Source organism: Sarcophilus harrisii, chromosome 1, assembly GCF_902635505.1.
Source record: "Sarcophilus harrisii chromosome 1, mSarHar1.11, whole genome shotgun sequence".
NCBI classification, from domain to species: Eukaryota; Metazoa; Chordata; class Mammalia; order Dasyuromorphia; family Dasyuridae; genus Sarcophilus; species Sarcophilus harrisii.
Genome location: NC_045426.1, coordinates 574,989,352 through 575,011,104, shown reverse-complemented (window position 1 = coordinate 575,011,104; position 21,753 = coordinate 574,989,352).

The following is a 21,753-nucleotide window of genomic DNA, read 5'->3' as shown; positions in this document are numbered from 1 at the left end:
ATTTTTTTCACCTGAATCTTGCCTTTTGCTGTGTCAGAGGGTGATATAAGGGCATTGTACTGTACACTCTCTACTATAAAACTATATAAAATATAAAGCTCTCTACTTTAACTGTTCTCTGATAATAAGGGAGAGGTTATTGCAAGTTTAGATACATTTGTCAGAAGAAGCCACGACTGGCGAGATCTCAACATCATTGCTAACACTTTCAATCATGGCTTGTGGATGCATTGGAGATGGTAAGCAATGTACCAGCCTGAAAAAAATCTGTTAGTAGTATGTTTATTGTGTTATTTGAGATCCTTAGGAGTCTTAGAGTATGAGAATATAGCAGAAATCAATTGACATTTAACCTTATTGATTTTCTGAAGTGTGACTGCTGCTCCCACGCTACAGTTTCATGGAACCACAGGTGAGAGTTGGGTGATAGATAGATGGACACCAAAGGTGGATTAGCAACCCTGAAAAGGGCTCCACGTGCCTTCACACCAAAGTTGCTAGTCCTTATATACTGTAGTAGGAGATGTGAAGTGAATTGCCTAAGATGACAAGGCCAGTCTAAACAAGGTTGAGGGCAATGGATAAGTCTTAAATCTGTCACTGGATTAGAGGCAAATGTAAATATTTGAGGCCAGATTTGAACTCTTTCTGACTCAAAACTTAGCATTTTATCTACTAGATTGCCTAAAGCTGTTTTTCTGCAGAGATTCTCAGTGTTTTGCCTTTTCTGGGCTCCCAGAAGTCTACAAGCAGGGGACGGGAAGAAAGATTTGATGTGACTTATAGACCCCACATCCCAGCCTAAAAGTAGCCGATTCCCTATAAGAAATAAAAGAGATCTTTGAAACCAGAGCAGCCCATGAAAGAAGGAGCAATAGAGCTGGAGACTAGGAGAGAAGAAACCATAACGTGTAAGCAGACTCAAGCCATATCATAGTGGGAAAAAAATTTCCTATTTTAGACCTTTTATTTTTAAGTCTGAGAAAGGTTTTCTTCAGTGTCAGCCTCCAGGACTGAATCTGTGCGGACAGATCATGTAGGAGGTGTTAAAAAAATGAATGCTCTGTCACCAGAACCTCCCTTAACCCCTATCTGTGGCCCCACAAGGTAAGGATTTCTTTCTTTTTCACCTTTCTCTCGGGCCAGTTTCTCAAAATCTTTCTTAGAAGTTTGTCTTTCTGTTTTTGTTTTTGTCTTTTAAATAAGGTAAAATGGTTAACCACCTAACTCTCTATTTCTGTTTATTTTTGCTCAGTGTGGAAAGAGGACCTACTTTCTCTAAAGAGACCTTGGGAAAGGAAGAGAGAAATTTACAACTCTACTATTTTCTAGAGCACTTTTCTGGCTAGAATCTCACAGCTAAAGAAAAAAGAATGATCAATTCATTTAACAGCTTGTCAAAGCTGAGAGAATATCATACTAGCTCATTCTCTCTCTCTCTCTCTCTCTCTCTCTCTCTCTCTCTCTCTCTTTCTCTCTCTCTCTCTCTCCTCTCCCACCCCTCTGTCTTCTTCCTTTATCTCTCTCCCTCCCTCCCCTGACTGGAAATTGGGGGTGGGGGGGTTCTAGCTAGGCTGGTACTGGAATCACCATCTTTTCTTATATTGGTTCTTTATATCTTGATAGGAAAGGGAAATCACTTCATCAGAGAGAGTAAGAATAGCTCGGGAATAACTGAAAGAGAAGATGGGAACAAAAGGGAAGAATAATTGTGGAAGAATTGTATTAATACACAAGAGTTAAGGGACAAGTTATCTTCTAACTTGCAGAGCATAGTACCCCAAGCCCCCATCACCACCCACTCACACCCACCTACCCACCCTCACACATATACATACATGTGTATATGTATGCATGCATATATACATTTCTTAAATACACACATGTACATATACACATTTACATGTATGCATATGTACCAGTCCTTTAAAGAATTGTTCTCTATAGTGCCATGCATGTAATAAAGAAATCATTTATTTTTTAAAAAATAACTAAGAAAAAAGCACATATACCTTAAAGAATACATTTTAAATATAATTTTATAGAATCAGTATTGTCTGAACTATCACTATCAGCAGTTTCTATTTCCTTAAAAAAAATCATTAGACATTTAATTAGCAATAAATTATGTATCTAATGTTCCTAACTATTTGCATTTTAATGATAATGTAAAGCTTATCAAATTGATATCCTAACATTTTTGCTTTACATCTCTTAAATCTGTCATTTGTTTACTTTATTGAATTTCAATCCTATTAATTTTATACAGAGATAGCTAGAGTATACATTATTGTTCTATTTATTAAAGTATCTATATATTATAAGATAATAGGATTTAGAGTGGATAGAGTCTATTTCATGCCATCAATTTTGACCTGAGCAAATGCTCAGGTGAGAAGATGAAGTGACTTTTAAATTTAATGGTATTTTATTTTTTTCAATTACATGTAAAAACAACTTTAAACATTCATATTTTGAAAGATTTTGAGTTCCAAATTTTTCTCCCTTCTTCACTTCTTCCCCCTCCCCAAGATGGCAAGCAATCTGATATGGTATATATATACAATAATTTAAAACCATTTTCACATTAGTTATATTATGAAAGAAGAATCAGGACAAAAAGAAAACACCAAAAAAATCCTCCAAAGTGAAAATATTATGTTTCAATATGTATTAAACCTCTATCAGTTCTTTCTCTAGATGTAGATAGTATTTTCCATCATGAATCCTTTGGAAGATGGATCATTGTTTTGCTAAGAAGATCTAAGTCAATCATAATTAATTACTGTTATGTGTATAATGTTCTGATTCTGCTTATAAAGTGTTTTTGGGTTTGTTTGGTTTTTTGTTTGTTTGTTTGTTTGTTTTTGAAGATTGTAGGTACACAGGTAGGTAAGTTCAGAGCCAAGACCTGAATATAGAATAACAGACTCCAGATTCAGTGATCATACATCTGTAATTATTTAGCTGTTCTACTACTATCTTTGAACAGATTTGTTTCCATTTTTTTCACTTTAAAAAAATAAAGCCACTTTGAATACTTTTGTACTTGTGACTTGATTCTTTCCCCCACCCTGGAGAAGTCTATAGAATTAAGCCTGTGACTCTGGAGTATGGTACACAGTGAGGTAGACATGATTCTTGACTGACTGACTTCTGATCCTGAATGCTGAATAAAAGCCAGACTTCTAAAAAAGAGAGAGAGAGAGAGAAGCAGAACTTAGGGGAAATAGTAACAATAATGATAGCACTGTGCTAAATTTTTTACAAATATTATTTCATTTTATTTTTTTGAACTATTTTAAACAATCCTGAGAAATTGGTTCTATTGTTATCTCCATTTTGTAATCGAAGAAAGCAAACAAGTTGTTACCCAATTAATGTTTCTGAGGGGAGAGACAGAGAGACAGAGAGAGACAGATAGACAGACAGAGGGAGAGAATGCGAATATGAATTAAAATGCATGCCAGGTTGGGGGAGGGAGGGAATAATCAGAGCTGAGATGAAATGCCTTATTAGTTAAATACCAAGGAAGCCACTGTTAATGGGATCAAAGAGTATGTGTTTGAGGAATGAGGTGTAAGATTGTAAAGGGCTTGCTTTTATAGTGATTTGCATGGACCAACATTGGTATGATAGGAGTAGAAAGAAGTGGAAAGTTGTTGGTTTGGGGTTTAGATTTTTTTTCCATTCCAAATCAAATTTCTCAGATAGAGTCAAAGGAATTCAAATTTTGTGTTTTCTCATAATGTGAGATAATGTTCACCTATTTTCCCCCTTTTCAACTCTAGTCTAGTCTCCCTATCCCTCCTTCCTCTTTCTTATCCTTTCTTCTTTTAAGATGATTAAAACATTTTAAAAAACCACTCCTGGGCAATCTATCTTATTTGACTCCCAGTATAACCCTTGTTTAAATCATAATATTTCTAAGGTGTTTGTATCACTCTCCCATTAAAATGCAAACATTTCATCCTTATAAAGTATTTTCCAGTTCACTTTATTTATCTTTTTATGTTTCTCTTTACTCTAGTGTTTGTATTATTTATTTAAGTTTCTACTCAGTTTTCATCAGAGATGTTTATATTTTATTAAAGATCCATTTCTCTTCACTAGAGTTATGCCCATTTTTGCCCAGCATTTATTTTTTTTCTTTGGAATATTGTATCCCATGCTGTTTGTTTCTGTATGGGCTTAGCTGTTAAATTCACATAATTCTGATTGTGGTTCCTTAGTATTTAAACTCTCTTTTGAGTAACCTGCAGTATTTTTTTTTTTTAATTTGTCATGGAAGTGCTGGGTTTGGAAAAATCCTTGGATTTTTCATGTTGGGATTTTTTAAAGGAGATATTAAATAGATTATTATTTTCATTTTTAACTTTGTCCTGATTATAAAAGATCTGGGCAGTTTTCTTTCATGATTTCTTGAAGTATGATATGCAAGTTCTTTTGTTCTTTTTTCTTTTCTCTGTCTAATGATTCTTAAATGTTACTTTTCATTCTGTTTTCCAGATCAGTTTTTTAAATTAATAAACTTATTTATTTTAAATAATAGTCTTTTATTTTTTAAATATATGCAGATAGTTTTTAATATTTACCTTTGCAAAACCTTATGTTCCAAATTTTTCTTCCTCCCTCACCCCAACCCCTCCCCTAGATAGTAAGTAATCCAATATATGTTAAATATGTACAGTTCTTCTTTATATATTTCCACATTTATCATGCTGCACAAGAAAAATCAGATCAAAAAGGAAAAAAAATCAGAAAGAAAAAAAAAGCAAGCAAACAACAGAAAAATCCACATAATTAATATCAATTGGAATGATAAGGAATTGAAAAGAATTTTATCTTTCTGAGAATGTGGAGGATTTCAAAAGGTCTAGTTAAATGGGCCAAGGGCTTTTCTAGCTAGATAAATGGGTATAGAGACTGAGTCTCAAAAGAGCCAAGATAGCCCCTAGGGGCTATAAGCTAAAGAGCTGTCAGACCTCCTATCCTTTGTGTGAAGACATATTACTGTAGAATGTCAGCAGATGGCAGCAGACAGCAATGGTAATTTAGTGAAGCTGCATCATAGCTAAAAAGCCAGAAGACAGCAGCAGAGATCAGCACCTTGGGCTCACAGTTATTGAGAAGACCCCATCCCTAGCTCAGAGTAGTGCAGGTTGAAATCACCAGATGACATCCTTGGCTCTGTAGTGTCTGAGCATGAATTGATTTGACCACTTGTGTTCCAGTTAGTCGAATGTAAGTTTCTTAAAAGCAAAGACTATTTTGGTTTTGATATCAATATCTAACCTATTATCTGAGATAGTTGTTGTTTAGTTGTTCAGTCACATCCAACTCTTTTTGACTCTATGGATCATTTTTGGGGCAAAGATACTAGAGCAGTTTGTCATTTTTTTCTCCAGTGTGTCCCCATTTTAATAAATAAGGAACTGAGACAATTGAGGGAAGTGATTGATCAATGGTCACATAGCTAATAAGTATTTGAATCCACATTTGAACTCAGATCTTCCTGACTTCAGTTCTGGTGCTCTATCTACTGATAGCTATCTCTGATTGATATATAATAAATGGTTAATAAAAGCTTGTAAAATTACATCAAATTGTGCTTTCTAGGTAATATTGCCAGTATTTCCCTCATATGCACATTTTGCTTTATGTATTGAAATGTGTATGAAAGGGAACGGAGATGTATTTTATGACAGAGACTTCATTGGTAGGATTACTTTATACTGTAATTTTAGGAGTGCAGATCCAGAGGATCCCATAGGAACCCATTTGAACTTAGAGTAGTAGTTGACCCTCTGAAGTCTCAGTCTGCTAATGCAAATATACAGTTGTGGTACAGTCCCTGAGAGAATGTTATATTAGCTCCATGTATACAGCAATCTTTCTTTTCCTCAGTATGATATTCTTCCAACTACCGACCTCCTGAGAAAGTATCAGGATTCTTCTATTGTCACTATCACCACTATGGTGCAAGCTCTCACCACCTCACACTTGGATTATTGTAATAAACTCTTAGTTGGTTTCGCTGCCTTAAGTCTCCCTACTCCACCCCATCTTACACTTCAATGTTAAAATGGTCTTCTTAAGGCAGTATGATCATGTCACTCCTCATTCAATCAATTGCAATGGCTGGCTCTTACCTCTTAGAGATTTTCTCCTACCTTTCCAGTCTTTTAATATTTTGCTTCTTACATATTTTACAATCCAGTGACACTGACTTTCCTGCTTTTCCTTTCTCAGTACACTCTATCTCTGGACATTGTTCCTCTTCTCTTGGCTGTCTCCTGTACCTGGAATTCTCTCTTTTCTCATTTCTACCTCTCAGCTTCTCTGGCTTCCTTCAAGCCTAAATTAAAGTACCATCTTCTAATCTTCTTAATCTTAGAGCCTTCTCTTTGAAATAAACACCAATTTATTATATATATATATATATATATATATATATATATATATATACATCTCTCTCTCTGTATATATATAAATTGTTGCCATTTGAGAGTTAGCTGAGAGCAGTGACTGATTTTGGTTTTGCTTTATTTTGTTTTATCTTTCTTTGTCTCCCCAATGCTTAACATAGCATTTGGCACATAATTTTTTCAGATACTTTTAACTCCCTTGAAAAGGGAAACTGGGTGTGTGTTGTTGGTGATGGTGATGATATTAGTGTGTTTAAATGAACAACTCATTATTCTTGAGCACTTAGAAGGTGGAGTTCCTCAAACTTCACTATTTCTTTTAGGAGAGGGGCACTTTGTACCTTGTATATATAGAACAGTCAATTGACCACAGCAAATCACAAACAAGTCCCTACAAAATTCTCCATTATTACTGTTAGTTTGCATTTTTAGTTTTGCATTTACAAACTTTATTCTTTTTAACTCCTTTTAACATTTATTCCCTTTTGTCAATCCATTACAATTTGAGCCACACCTAGCTTCCTTTCACTTCAAGTTCATTAAAGTCTTTCCTTATCTAATCAATTGGCTTACTCCCTTTTCCTTATCTACAGAGCCTTATTGGTTATTCTCCTAGAGTTCTCCTCATCCTTTCTTAAATTTCCTTAATCTATGATTTTATGACCAAGTCATTTTTTCCTTCAGCAAGACTTATCCTTCAGTTTTTCATCAGATTTTCTGAAATTCTCCAGATAACTTTTCCTTAGATTTGGTCTTTGGCTTTCTTCACAAGCTCAAAGCCTTCAAAATCACCTGTGAAATTTCCTTCTTCTTTCAGTCTTCTTTTATAATCCATTCTGCCATGTAAACATCTTTTGTATCTCTTTTTCCATTTGATTAATTATACTTTTCAAAGTGTGTTTTCTTCTGTGATTTTTTTTTTTTTTTTTGCATTTGGCCAGTTGTGTGTTTTAAGGAATTGTTTTCTTCGATCTTTTTTTTTGTTAACTCTCTACCTCTCCTTTCTTTCCCCAATTTCTCTTCTACCTCTCTTATTTGCCTTTCAAAATATTTTCTGAACACTTCTAAAAAGCCTCTTTGGGCTTGAGACCACTTTATATCACTCTTTGAGATTTTCTCTGTAGACCTTGAGTTGGTATTTTGGTCTTCCCTGTTATCATAGTAGCTTTTTATAGTTGAGATTCTTTTCTGCTTCTTGCTCATTTTTTTTCCTTTTCTCCTATTTTGTGACTTTAATGATCAAACTCTGCTCCTGGGTTACAACCTTCTTGAGTAGGTCTGAGCCTTGGATTTGAGCACAGAGGTCCCTTGTGTTTGGTGTCTTGCTCATAGCAAGACTACCTACCTACTCTCTCCATGCAACAACCTGGTTTCCCAGGCTGACAATTTGCCTTCTTGGCCAGGACTGGAAGCTGCCCCACTGGTTTGCTTAGCTACTGAGCCAGGACAGGGGTCTCAATTGCTGATGTGCTGTGATTAAGATCCTCCTACTAGCTTTCCCTGATACCATCTGAGTTAGACTGAGCACCCCTTTCCATCCCAGCGAGAATGACTTTTCTTGAAGTCCTTCAAATCTCTCTTGAGCTTCATTCTATCAAACTCTATTTGGAGGCTTGGTTTCATGTTATTTTCAAGGGAAACTGGGAAAGCTCAAGCAGCTTCCTGGTTTCACTCTGCCATCTTGGCTCTCCCGTGGAACTCCCATGTAAACTCCTTTTAAAGGTAGATATAGAGAACCCTGTTCATTTGGGGACAGTCAATTTTATGGCAGAATGTTCCTGGAGGAAGTTTTGAAAGGCCCTTCAGAATATATCTTATAAGCTACAAGAGATTTCCTTGACAAGATTAATTTTTTTGTTTGTTTATAAAAGTAACATAGATGAGGCTTTTGTTTTATCATTAATATCTCTGTGACAAGGTATGAACTCTTGACTCGTGTATCTCTAGCTTACTTCAAGGTGAAGTTAATAAATTCTTATCATCCAATTAATACTTACTATGCTGAAGTTACTGAGTAATAGTCTTGCACTATAAAACTGGAGGAAATAAAGGAATAAGCTTCTATATAGCACATACTGTATGCTTTAGAAATATCTCATTTAATCTTCACAACAGCCTGGCAAGGTAAGTGCTGTTATTATCCCCACTTTACATTTGGGAAAATTGAGATAAACAAGTTATCCAGGATCACACAATAAATGTCTGAGGTAAGATTTGAACTCAGGTCTTCCTTATTCTAGACCTTGCTCTTTTTTTCCCCTACTTTAAAATTTTAGAGGCAGCTAGATGGCACAGTGAATAGAGTACCAGCCCTGAAGTCATGAGAACCTGAGTTCAAAGACTTTAAAAATCAAATGAAATACATTAAAGAAAAAGTAAAAAAATTTTTTTAAAAATCCAAGAAAAGCAAGAAAATTATGAAACAACAATTAACCAACTAGCAAAGGAAATCCTGAGTTTTAAAGAAAAATGACTCTTTGATAATTAGAATTGGGCAAGGAGAAGCCAGAAAAGTTATAAGACCAAGAAATAATAAAACAAAATATAAAAAATTAAGGAATAGAAGAAAATATGACATCTCATAAGAAAAACAACAGATCTGGAAAACATTAAGAAGAGAAAATATAAAAATAATTGAACTACCTGAAAGCTATAATCAAAAAAGGAACCTCAATATAATAATACGAGAAATAAAGAAATTTGCCCTGAAGCCTGAATTAGAACAAGAGGGAAAACTAGAAATAGAGAAAATCCATTGATCACTACCTGAAAGAAATCTTACAAAGAATACATATAAGAACATGATTGCTAAATTTTGAAACCCCTAGATCAAAAAATTTTTTACAAGCAACAACAACAAAAAAAATTCAAATGTGTTGGAACTATAATTAGAGTCACACAAGACTTGTCACCCACTACAATAAAAGATAACAGGGTCTGGTCCTGGAACCATATATCAACAATCAAAAGAATTGGAATTTTGACCAAAATGTTATATCCAGCACATTTAAGTAGTGTTGATTTTTTTTTTAAATTGACTTTCAGTGAACTATAAGAGTTTTAGGATTTTGGAACTCAATAGAAAATTTACAATATAAGAGCTAACATTAAAGACTGATTTCAAGGAACTTAATATGGACAAACTGTTTATGTTTTATACATGGAAATGTAAACCACATTGCTAAGACTGTCACTAGTAATTGGGTAGTCCAAAAGAAAGAATGAGGTAGAGCTAAATTATGTGATTCTAAAAAGCAAAACTGTGTAGGAAAGATAAAAATGGTAATTATGCTATTATACAAATAATACTCAAAGAGAACAAAAAGACCAAGCTAGTGAATCATTGTCATCCTGTAACAGCCTGAAAACTCTGAAGGTTTCCAAAGAATCCTAGTTTGATCAAGCTTCAGTATTATTCCTTTGCTTTTGTTACATTTTAAAAGGGACATCTGGGGAAAAATATTTTTTTCCAAAAATAAAGTTCACAAGATTTCTTTTTTTTTTCTTTTTTCTTTTTCTTTTTCTTTTTCTTTTTCTTTTTCTTTTCTTTCTTTCTTTCTATTTTTTTTTTTTTTTTTTGCTGAGACAATTGGGGTTAAGTGACTTGCCCAGGGTCACACAGCTGTGAAGTGTTAAGTGTCTGAGATCAAATTTGAACTAGAGTCCTCCTCCTAACTTCAGGGCTGGTGCTCTATCCATTGCAGCATCTAGAGGCCCCAAGTTCACAAGATTTCACTGATTTTTAAAATTTCTTTTTTTTTTCTTTTAAAACATCATTAAATTCAAGTTTCCTTCTTTGGGGGATGGGGACTACAAATATGAAATCTTGTATATAGTGTTAGACACAGTGGCTATATTATTTGGCTTTGCTTAAAAGTTTTTATTTGTTGCAAGGTAAGGTTTAATGGAGAGAGTACTTTTTAGAGGAGGAAATTACTATGGCTTAAAACATAAAGCAACAATATAACTTGTAAAGAATTTAAAAAGAATGAAAATTTGAGATAGGAGATTGAGTGAAAATATGGTTTAGTTTTAATTCTTAAAATAAACTTCCTTAGTTTAAAGATTAGAAATTAATTCTTCAAAAGTTAATAACAAATTTAATTCCTGTTTTAAAATGTATGATTTTATGACTAATATGTAAATGTTTTACATGACTTTATAGGTATAGTCAATATCATATTGCTTACTTTCTTTTTTTTTTTTTTTTAATTTAATAGCCTTTTATTTACAGGATATATACATGGGTAACTTTACAGCATTAACAATTGCCAAACCTCTTGTTCCAATTTTTCACCTCTTACCCCCCCACCCCCTCCCCTAGATGGCAGGATGACCAGTAGATGTTAAATATATTAAAATATAAATTAGATACACAATAAGTATACATGACCAAAACGTTATTTTGCTGTACAAAAAGAATCAGACTCTGAAATATTGTACAATTAGCTTGTGAAGGAAATCAAAAATGCAGGTGTGCATAGATATAGGGATTGGGAATTCAATGTAATGGTTTTTAGTCATCTCCCAGAGTTCTTTTTCTGGGCATAGCTAGTTCAGTTCATTACTGCTCCATTAGAAATGATTTGGTTGATCTCGTTGCTGAGGATGGCCTGATCCATCAGAACTGGTCATCATCTAGTATTGTTGTTGAAGTATATAATGATCTCCTGGTCCTGCTCATTTCACTCAGCATCAGTTCGTGTAAGTCTCTCCAGGCCTTTCTGAAATCATCCTGTTGGTCATTTCTTACAGAACAGTAATATTCCATAATTTTCATATACCACAATTTATTCAGCCATTCTCCAACTGATGGACATCCATCCAGTTTCTGGCCACTACAAAAAGGGCTGCCACAAACATTCGTGCACATACAGGTCCCTTTCCCTTCTTTATAATCTCTTTGGGATATAATCCCAGTAGTAACACTGCTGGATCAAAGGGTATGCACAGTTTGATAACTTTTTGAGCATAGTTCCAAACTACTCTCCAAAATGGTTGGATTCGTTCACAACTCCACCAACAATGAATCAATGTCCCAGTTTTCCCACATCCCCTCCAACAATCATCATTATTTTTTCCTGTCATCTTAGCCATATTGCTTACTTTCTTAAGGGGCAGAGGAGATTAAAGGGAAGGAGAGAATTTACCACTCAAAGTTTTAAAAAGATGAATGTTAAAGAAAAAAATGTTAGATGTGATTGGGATTGATGAAACAAGTAATAGTGTTTTTAAAAAATTTGTAATTTGTGATTTAAAAATTTACAATTTACAATTTTTATTTATTTAATTTATTTTCATTTATTTATTTGTTTAATTTTATTTAAATTTAAAATTTAAAAAATTAAAAATTTATGATTTTAGTAAGTACCCATAATGGAAAAACAATTTTTGTCTTTCAACTTTCATAGTACTCTGTTAAACAACTAAAAATACTTTATAGAATAATGCTTTGTTTAGTAAATACATGTCTGTACATATTCATTTATCATCTTTTGTAAAGACTAGTGAAAAGAAATTTATTAGATGTCTGAAGAAATATGTGATTATATAATATTAGTACTGATTTCAGAAATCATGCATGGCAGGGATTAACTTAATTCTAAAAGGAGTAAAAAAATTTTTTTTAAAGGTTTATGTTCCAATCTTTGTTTTCTTTTCTCATGTTAGATGACTTTACCTCTACTCAGTTTTTAGAAGCCATCAAATCAGTTTATCCAGAGGCCGCATTTGAGCTAACAAATGACAAGGAACAGAGAGATTTATTGCTGGCTTTCTGATTATTCCTTTTTAACTCTTTAATGTTTGCATTTCTGGTTCCTCTTCTTTTTTTTTTTCTCTCCACCCCCTCCCCCAACCCCTGTTCTTTTTTTTTCCTCCGCTTGACCTGTTTCCTTTTTTTAATTGGTCTCATGATTTTATCACTTTTTATTTGTCATTCTTTTCCCATCATACATTTTGTTCCATACTTCTCTTACTTAAAATAATTTAGAAGTGCCCTCATCCTTTATCTTTATCATTTATTGAAGCAAGATTATCTTTGCTTTGTAGCTACATATGTAGAATATTAATTATTCATGTTGGCATCTGTCCTAACACATCCAGGTCTTCTAAGCTCCTGACTCTGACATCTAATATATTAGCAATCCTTCCCAGTTTTATGTCATCTGAAAAATTGATAAGAATGATTCATAGTCAATTGAGATATTTGCTGCCTTTGCAGCAAACTTTTAACTTTCCTAATTTTCATTCTCTTCAATTTAATATTATTTGTTAAGTATAAGCTGTGAGCAAGTTTTAGTGCTAGGTGCCAAATCTATAAAGAAAAAAAAAAATTTAACCATTGCTTCAGGAAACTTACATTCATCCTGGAGAAGTGGAGAACTGATATTTAAGGATACACTCTTGTTGATAAGCCAGTGATATCTATCTGGCCTCTGATTATGTCCAGCTATCTTTCCAGTTCTCATAAGATACATAGGCAGTCCTTAATCAGTCAACAAACATTAATTAGCATCTGCTAGAGGCAGCAAGGAGATACAAATGGGAATCTGAAGTCAGGAAGACCTGATCTCATCTCTGGCCTCAGATAATTAGTAACTGTGTAATCTTGGCAAGTCACTTAACCTCTTTGCTTCATTTTTCTCATCTGCATAAGAAGTTAGTATTATAAACAACTATTTCCCAGGATTGTGGTAGAGACAAAGTAAGATAATATTAGTAAAAGTGTTTTGTGAGTCTTAAATCATTATAACAGCTAATAACATTAGCTATTATGATGTGCCAGTCATTTTCTGTGTTCTAATTCTCCTTTACCCAAGGACAATAGAGAATAGACATAACAGGGACAAAAGAATGCAACATAGGTAAGTGGTTGTAATTGTCTATTGTTCTTAAAAAGGACCAACATGACATTACTACATTGGAGTCAAGATACAGTACATCCAACTGTTGCTAATTAGACCAGTGTAAGTTCAGAAGGCACAAATATTCCATATGTCCATTTGGAATGGGTATGTCTCTAAATTTGCACATTTCACATTTCACATTTTTTTTTGAGTTACTGTAAATATGATTTCCTCAGAGCACAGAATCTTCTTTGATATGGATATCTAAGCTGCAGTTTTATACCATTGTCTTCCATATCTCACTATCAATTCCAAAGTTCTTCAGAGAGACTATGAAAGTGTCCTTGTATCACTTCTGACCTCTGAGTGCTTGCCTAATAAGCATTATGTAGCTTTGAAGCATTATGTGACTCTGAAGCCACATGCAATCAGGTGGGATAAGAATTGGTCTGCTCTGAGACCTATACTCTTTCTCTTTTTCTCTCAAACTGTCATGTGAGAGAGAGATCATTTATTGGTTAGTGCCTCAGTTCCAGCTTAGCAGTCAATTAGAAGGCTTTTCTTGAGTATCAGTAAACAGAATATTCAAAGAAGACTAATACTTGCCCATAAATAGAGAGCTGTGTCCCTCCATTCTGGGTTATCATACACTTTCTGTAGCAGGCCCATTAAACATTAAACAGGCTGTGTGCAGATACTTCCAGGAGTGGGCCAGCCCTCCCCCCATACACTACTAGATCATTTATTACAGTAAGGAAGTCATCATTTTGGAGTCTTAATCCATGGTGTAAAAATTAAATCCCATTTTTCAACACCATTTGTGTACTTCTGAACAAATATTCACTTTTTGCTTTCTTCAGATCCCAAATTTTAAAGAGAATGAGGTAAAGATTATCAATAGCACTATGAGATCCTTGAACTTTCAGAGTATTTACAGAATTATTAAGGTTATTATCATTCATTCCCATATGAATCAGTAATGATGAATAAGTTTGATTTTTGGACAGAATCTCTGACATCTGAGATATCAGCCTTCAGAAGAAAATACAAATTCTACTTGTCAGTGTCAAGTCCAGGTTCAAATCCTGCTTTAGGCTCATACTGTCTGCTATATGTAATCATGCATATATAGCACTTATACTCTGAGATTTCGTTTCCTTTTCTGTAAAATGGGGATAATAGCACCTCAAAGTATTGTTGTAAGGATCAAAAAAATCAATATGTGAAGTGCTTTGAAAACTTTAAAATGCTATATAAATATTAGCTGTTTTATTTTTATTATTATTATTATCATTGTATAGAGTGATTTTTGCCATCACATTTTCCCCAATGTTGGCAGTCATCACCTCACATCTCTTTCTAGTGCCTGGTGTATTATGGGCAACTAGGTGGTGTAGTGGATAGAGAGTACTGGGTCTGGAGTCAGGAAGACTTAGACCTAAGTTCAAATGTGATCATAAACATTTACTAGCTGTGGGCTGAGCAGATCACTTAACCCTATTTGCCTCAATTTTCTCTTCTGTAAAATGAGGAAAAAGAAATAGTAATATCATATTAGAATCTTTACCAAGAAAACCCCTTGTGGGGTCATAAAGAGTTGTATACAACTAAAATGAATGAACAATAAAAAGTACATCTAGCCTTCATACTTATAATTACAACTTTTGTTTTCTAGGTGAGAGGTGATGGAAATGGTGACCTCAGTTTATATACTCATGAGATTCTTCTTCAAGACTTCAAAGATCTATGAATAATATTGCCAAGATGGATATTCCTTCCACAAGACTATCATCTACATGATTTGATAATTGGTCTTTGAAGGTTGCATGTCTGAGAACTAGCCAACCTATTGATGAGCCCCTACGAATTATCTAGGCTGGGTTGAGGAAAAAAATATATTCCTGTCAACAAGCCCATTTCCAAATTCTCTCTAGCTCGATAGAACCTGTGAGAATTTCTATACTGCTAACATAGTTTTTGAGAAGCCAAGGTCATCATTAGGCCAACATGAAACATTGCAAGAGGACAAAAGTGGGAGAATATAGCACTTGGGGTTATATGATTTGAAGTTTGCTTAGTACTCATGCTGTTTTATGATCTGGTCATTAGTTAATGATATTAAATAATATGATATTAACTTAATGACAGGCTAACATGAAATATGCCTTAGGAATATTAGAAAGATTGGAATGTACAGTGTTAATTAAGTTGAGAGTAGGCTGTGTAAGAATCCAATCTTGCTATTGTAAAGGAAGTACACAGCTGTGATCCTCTTCCTAGTTTATTCTGTGTCACCCATTCTTCCTGACTATTTTGACAAAGGCATAAAATAAAGAGAACTATGAAAATTGCAGGTACTGACCTATATAAGGAAAACTTAGTCTTGTCTTGTGTAATATAGTTCATTATAACAGTGGCTGGGATCAAATAGGTAGAATGTCATCAGCTTAGATTCCCCCTGGTGGTTACATTTATTTGTGCCTTTAGTAGCCATTATCAGTAAAAAGATATTATTTATAGTAAATTAGATATTGTTTCTGCCTGGTATTTTTTAGTTCTAGCATTTTGTACTTAGCATAGGATTTTGTCTTAGAGATATAAAGCAAATATATGGAGATATGATAAAAACAATTTAAAAGAAATAAAAATAAGAATGAAAAACTCATATGATCTTGATGCAAATGAATAAAATACAGATAGTGTTAAGGATTTTGAATAATTTATTATTTTTGCCAGTTATACTGTTAATCATAGATTTGATATTTAGATGGATCTGTGATGCCACCATTGCAAACTATCTATTTTTGTTAGACTTTGTGATTCTTGCTCATATCCTCCCATCAATCTTCTATAGTAGTTCTATGCAATATTCAGGAGGCTTTCCTTTATATCCTCTTTTATTCCTTCTTTGAGAAGCATAACCCAGTCACTTAAAAGGAAGGCAGACATTTGGGAGATCCAGGGACTTGCTTCTGGAAGAAGGAACAGCCTTTTCCACACTGCCTACGTAACCAGAAATGTTTGTCTTTAAAACTACCAATCTGGGACAGCCTTTCTCAGTCCCTGTCTTTCTTCCCTCCATCCCTATTTGCATGTAGGGTTGAAGATCTTATTTACTTGTAGCATGGATGCTACAATGGATAAGAGTAATGGCCACCTTCTCCTTAGGCTCTGTGGTCCCAAGAAATGGACTTGGTGTAGAGTATTGGTATGTTATGATTGTCCTTTATAGTCCTAGGTGCAGGGAGCAGAGTCACTGGATCCAGGAATTTGAGCCATGGTGACCTTGGATTCTTAGCCAAATGCTGTTGTCAACCTAGTAGAGAAATCTTGAGAAGATTGGGTGCCCCTTATAGATTGTTGGAAATATAGGATTTTTGGAGCTGGCTTAAACTGTGAACTTGGTCCTCAAAAGTCCACCTCTAGAGGGAATTAACAGGAGATTATGACCCTAAGCTTTTTTGGGAAGTGTTTGTGTGTTTGTTTTTATTATACTGTTAAAGTAAATATTCTTTTGTAAAGGTGAATCTCACTGTTGAGTAGTTAAATGGTACTGGAGTATTGGAAACCCCTAAAACTGAGGGAGCATAACTAATGGAATTTGAGCCAAAGGTAGGTACCTTTAAGTCCCTTAGTCTAGAGTCAGGAAGACTCATCTCCCTGAGTTCAAATCTGGCCACAGACTTACTAGCTGGGTGATTCTGGGCAAATCACTTAACTCTGTTTACTTCAGTTTCCCCATCTGTAAAATGAGCTGGAGAAAGAAATGGTTAAACCATTTTAGTATTTGCCAAGACAACCCTTCCTGGGGTCATGAAGCATAGGAGAGGTAAAATGTAACTAACACACCTGGTTTTCAGGATGTGAGGACCAAAGTAAGCACTGTTACACTTTCTTTCTCCAGACCAGCAATTTCTGAGGGTGCTGAGGATGAGGAACACTCTCTATTAAGACAGACTGGCATCTGCTCTTTTACTAGAGGGTTTTCTGGGGGCAGTGAGAAGTTAAATAATTTGCTCAGGAAAACATCTAGCTTTGGGACTTGAACCTCATTTATTTTTATTCCAAAGTCAGCTCTTTGCCTCAGTATTTTCATATTTCATAGAAACCTGCTTAGCACTTAGGTTATCTTTTTTTTTAATTTCTCACACTAAAAATGGAAAAAAAGGCTATAAACTGAAAACTATGTCAATGAACTTTACTTCAATCCTTAGAAAAAAAAATCTAGAATAGATTATTAAATAGATTGTTAAAGAGATGATTCCTGAAGACTAAGCTACCCCCTTGGACTCTATTGACTCCTAAGTGTCAGGAAGTATGAGGAATTGAATATTTTTTTATCATCATCTCAGGGCAGACAGTGGTGCAATGAGGGCAGGAAGCTGCTTCATTTCCTAACAAGGGCACCAGCCTCATGCTCATGTTGAAGCTGCTTTTATGTATAGATAGAAAATAAGAGAATTGTAACCTCTGAATTGAAATTGTTAACTTGATCCACCATTATGCGGTTATGGAGCTAACTGTCTGACAAAAGGAGAGAGACAAATTGTAACTAGTCTCCTAACTATCTCTCAGTGGCAGAGCAGCTGGTTTGGTGAAGAGCCAGCATAGTATCCAAGTGACTTACCTGCCTTAGCCTAGCATTGGATTTGCTTATCTACCTGAGATATTGGACTCTAGAAGGGACAAGATCAGCTGAGCCACTGGAGATGCTTTCGAAGAGCCAGTTCACCTGAAGAGCAGAGCTACCCATCCCTCACCAATCATATCTTACAGAAAAAATCCTAAGGACCCTCTAAGAACACAAAGGACATTGAAGCCATGCGGTTCTAGAGCTATAAATTACCTTGGTCATATCTGTTCCCTATGTGTGTGCCCTCTTGTACTTTGTGACTCTTTCCTTTGACTCTAGATTCTGAAGCTATTTGTGGGACAGTAGGCCTCTGTTGCTGGAAAAAAACAAAACAAAACATAACTATTATTCTTGTTAAGCCATTTCAGTAAATGCTTTTGCTAAGCAAATGGTTCTATTCATTGGGAGCTGTTGATCTAATGTTAAAAGGATAGACCTCCATAAATATCACCACTAAACCATGGAAATGGTAGAAGCTCTCTTTCTGGGGACCCAATCTGCCAACACTAGTATAAATTGGGTGGGTGAGTGAGCCCTGAAGGAGTATTATAGAAGATACTTCAGCAGTCATCTAATCCAACCTATATGTCATTTATTGTAACTGTTTTAATTTATCCCCAATGGTTATAAAACTTATAGCACTTCTAATACTCCTAAACTTTGTGGTACTGCATAAAAGTAAACTTTTCCCAGAACTGCACTGTTTAGATCACTCACCATACTAAGGCTTGGGCAATGTTCTCAATTTTTACTGCCATTCCATGATGTAACTTTAACCTTTAAGTGTCTCTTTGGTTGCAGAGGTCAGGTTGTGATCTTCTTTCTTCAAGAGAATGCTTTTAAGGAAATCCTCTTCTGTTTCCTAAAGGGTTTCATACCTAAAATCTTGTACTTGGGACTACTCTCAAAGCAATCCTCATGTTTAGGGTTGCCTATAACATTTCTTTAGACTGGATAGAAGGCTAGATTTCAGTGTTATATTAACTATAAAATCTTGCTTCTTTTGTTAAAAAGTTGTATTAAAAAATGGTTGAACTTTGGGTTATCCCCCAAAACAACCCCAAAGATTAGTGCTTCCCAGAAAATCTTGCTCCTCCAATTAGAAAACTAGACTCTGGAATCACACTGTTAAAGAAACAATTTGGAATATTATCCATGAATCATCTTGGACTGAATGGGCCAGCAAATTTCTGTTTCTGCCACATGCTTCTGTCAGTTTAGAAAGTACACTAATTTGTGATCAGAAGATATGGATTTGAATCCTACTTCTGGTTCTTTCTCCCCATATGATCTCTCTGAGCCTCAGGTTTTTCATCTTTAAAAAATGAAAGTTTGGATTAGACCAACAGTTAGACTATGATTTGGGATCCCATGTGAGGGTATAATCCTATATGTGGAGGTTATAAAATTATGATTATGAGTAAATGTTTAATTTGCATAGCTAGGTTGCATAAAAATTTCTCTGGTGAAAAGGGATCACGAGTGAAAAAAATTGAAGAAGGATGAAATCCTTCTAAAGATCATCCTAACTTTCAATCTCTGATCCTATATTATGATTCTTGGCTACTGCCATTCTTTGGGTTGAAAGAGTCTACTCTCAGGAGCCCTCTTCTTAGATCACATCATAGGTAAACAGATCACCTCTGAGCCTCTACTGCAAGTTGGATTAACTATTCCTGGAGGTTAGGGGAGAGGGAAGAAGGTTTTTTTCCCTCTATCCACTATCTACCCCATATACTTGTGATTCTCTGGGCACTGCAGAAGTAAAATAAAAGGTAAAGAAGACAAAAAGGGCTAAAAACAACTTATTATTCTCTTTTATAGTTGGACATAGAGAAGTGTTTTTCATATTAGACTCTGTTCTCCAGAATGCTAGCCACCTAATATTTTTGGGGGCAGTCTTAGTCCCTAAAACTCAAAACTTGTTTTGTCAACATGGCAACAATTGATATGTCGATTCTTTTAGGGAAGAGGTATGCTCAAATATACATAGGCACCTTGACAGAAAGAGTAGAGGAGGAATATGCTGGGTCATATGACCACTATTGACTTGACCACCATCTCCCCTGATTGTCTAATGAAAACATATAGGACCCAGGACCCAAAAGCCTTTGTAATAGCAATGCTTCTAGACCAGTGCCTATAGCCATCATCCAGGGAAGCAGGAGATGCATACCATCTCTTATGCAGTGTTAGCCACATTTATTAAGTAACAAGAAAAGAAAGTTCTTATCACCAAAGTCTTTGGTATTATTAAATGGTTCCACATCACAATAAAGTAGAAATGATATTAAAGAATCATTACCATTTTGTCCCTACTCAATAAATGCCAGTGGCTTCCTCTAGCCTCCAGGAACAAATACAAAATGCTCAGTTTGGAATTCAAAGCCCTTCATAACTTAGCTTCCTTCTACCTTTCCAGTCTTCTTCTACCTTACTCCCTAAGATGTAACCTTTGATACAGTAACACTGGCTTCTGGCTATTCCACTAATAAGATACTCCATCTCCATCTCTTGCTCTCCCTTACGCTTGGAGTGCTCTCCTTTTCCCACTCTCACTATTGATCTCTCTGGCTTCCTTTAAATCTCGAGTAAAATCCTTCCTACTGGAAGTCTTCCTCAACCACTCTTAACTCTAATGCCTTTCCCTGTGTTAATTATTTCCTATTTATTTTATATGTAGCTTACTTTGTACAAATATTTGCATACTGCTTCCCCCTCCACACACTAGATGGTGTCCTCTTTGAAGGCAGAAACTTTTTTTTTTTTTTTTTGCCTCTTTTTGTATCTCTATCATTTAGTATAGTGGCTGGCATAAAGTAATTGCTTAATAAATTTTTATTGAATTGAAATGAATTTGCTTTGCTGTTGCACTCTAAGGACTACAGAATCTATTAGATTTGCAACTGAAACCTTCTACATCTGTTGTCTCTTCCATTAGAATATGAGCTCCTTTAAGAGAGAGAATATCATATTTTTCTAATTGTATTCTCAGAGCTTAGGAGAGTGCTTGACACATAGTAAGTACTATCTTCTAACACAAGTCCCCAGGGAGCCAGTAGACTCAGTTTCTTAGCAAAAGCATTACTCAAATGGCACAGCAAAAACAGGAGTTACAAGGCTTTCTCCCCAGTCAAAAATACTTAATTTATTGATTCATTTATACTCCATAGGAGAGATTTATTTAAGCAAATTGACCAAAGGGAACTCGGTTGATTAATTACCTTTGCTTCGGTGACACTGATGAAATTATAAATGGTATGCTTATTTGTTGGAATCTTTACAAAGTGTTAAGTCATTAGAAGTTGATAGAGACAATAATTATCTAATTTAGCATGGTTCAGTATGATTGATCTGTTATGGGCTAGAACTTGAAACAAGGTACTAAGTACAACTGATAGAAACAATGCTTGTGTTCACACCTTTAGAGAGCTCATATAAGCAAGAAATATTTAAGTACTCATTGGAGTTCACACGTTTGGGAGATTTCAGGGTGTAGCATGAGATATCTGAATTCACACCTCTCTTAATCCCTCCCTCAGAGGGGCAAAGTCAACCTTTGGGAGATCATATATATATATATACAGAGAGAGGCTCTTAGCTTTGGGGAGTTACTTTGAACATTGCAAGGCCTCGGAGAGGAGCACTCTGGGAGGAAGCCCACAAGCCCTCTCTCCAAGTCAAGAGAGATTCATTGCATCTTCCACCTTGGTGCTGGCTGGAGGCTGAAGAAAGCAGAGGCAGAAGCAAAGGACAAAGTTGCAAGAGCTCTTGGAACCAAGCAGAAAGATAGGCCTCTAAGAAAACTAACCGGGCTATATTGGAGACAATAAAAGATCTGAAC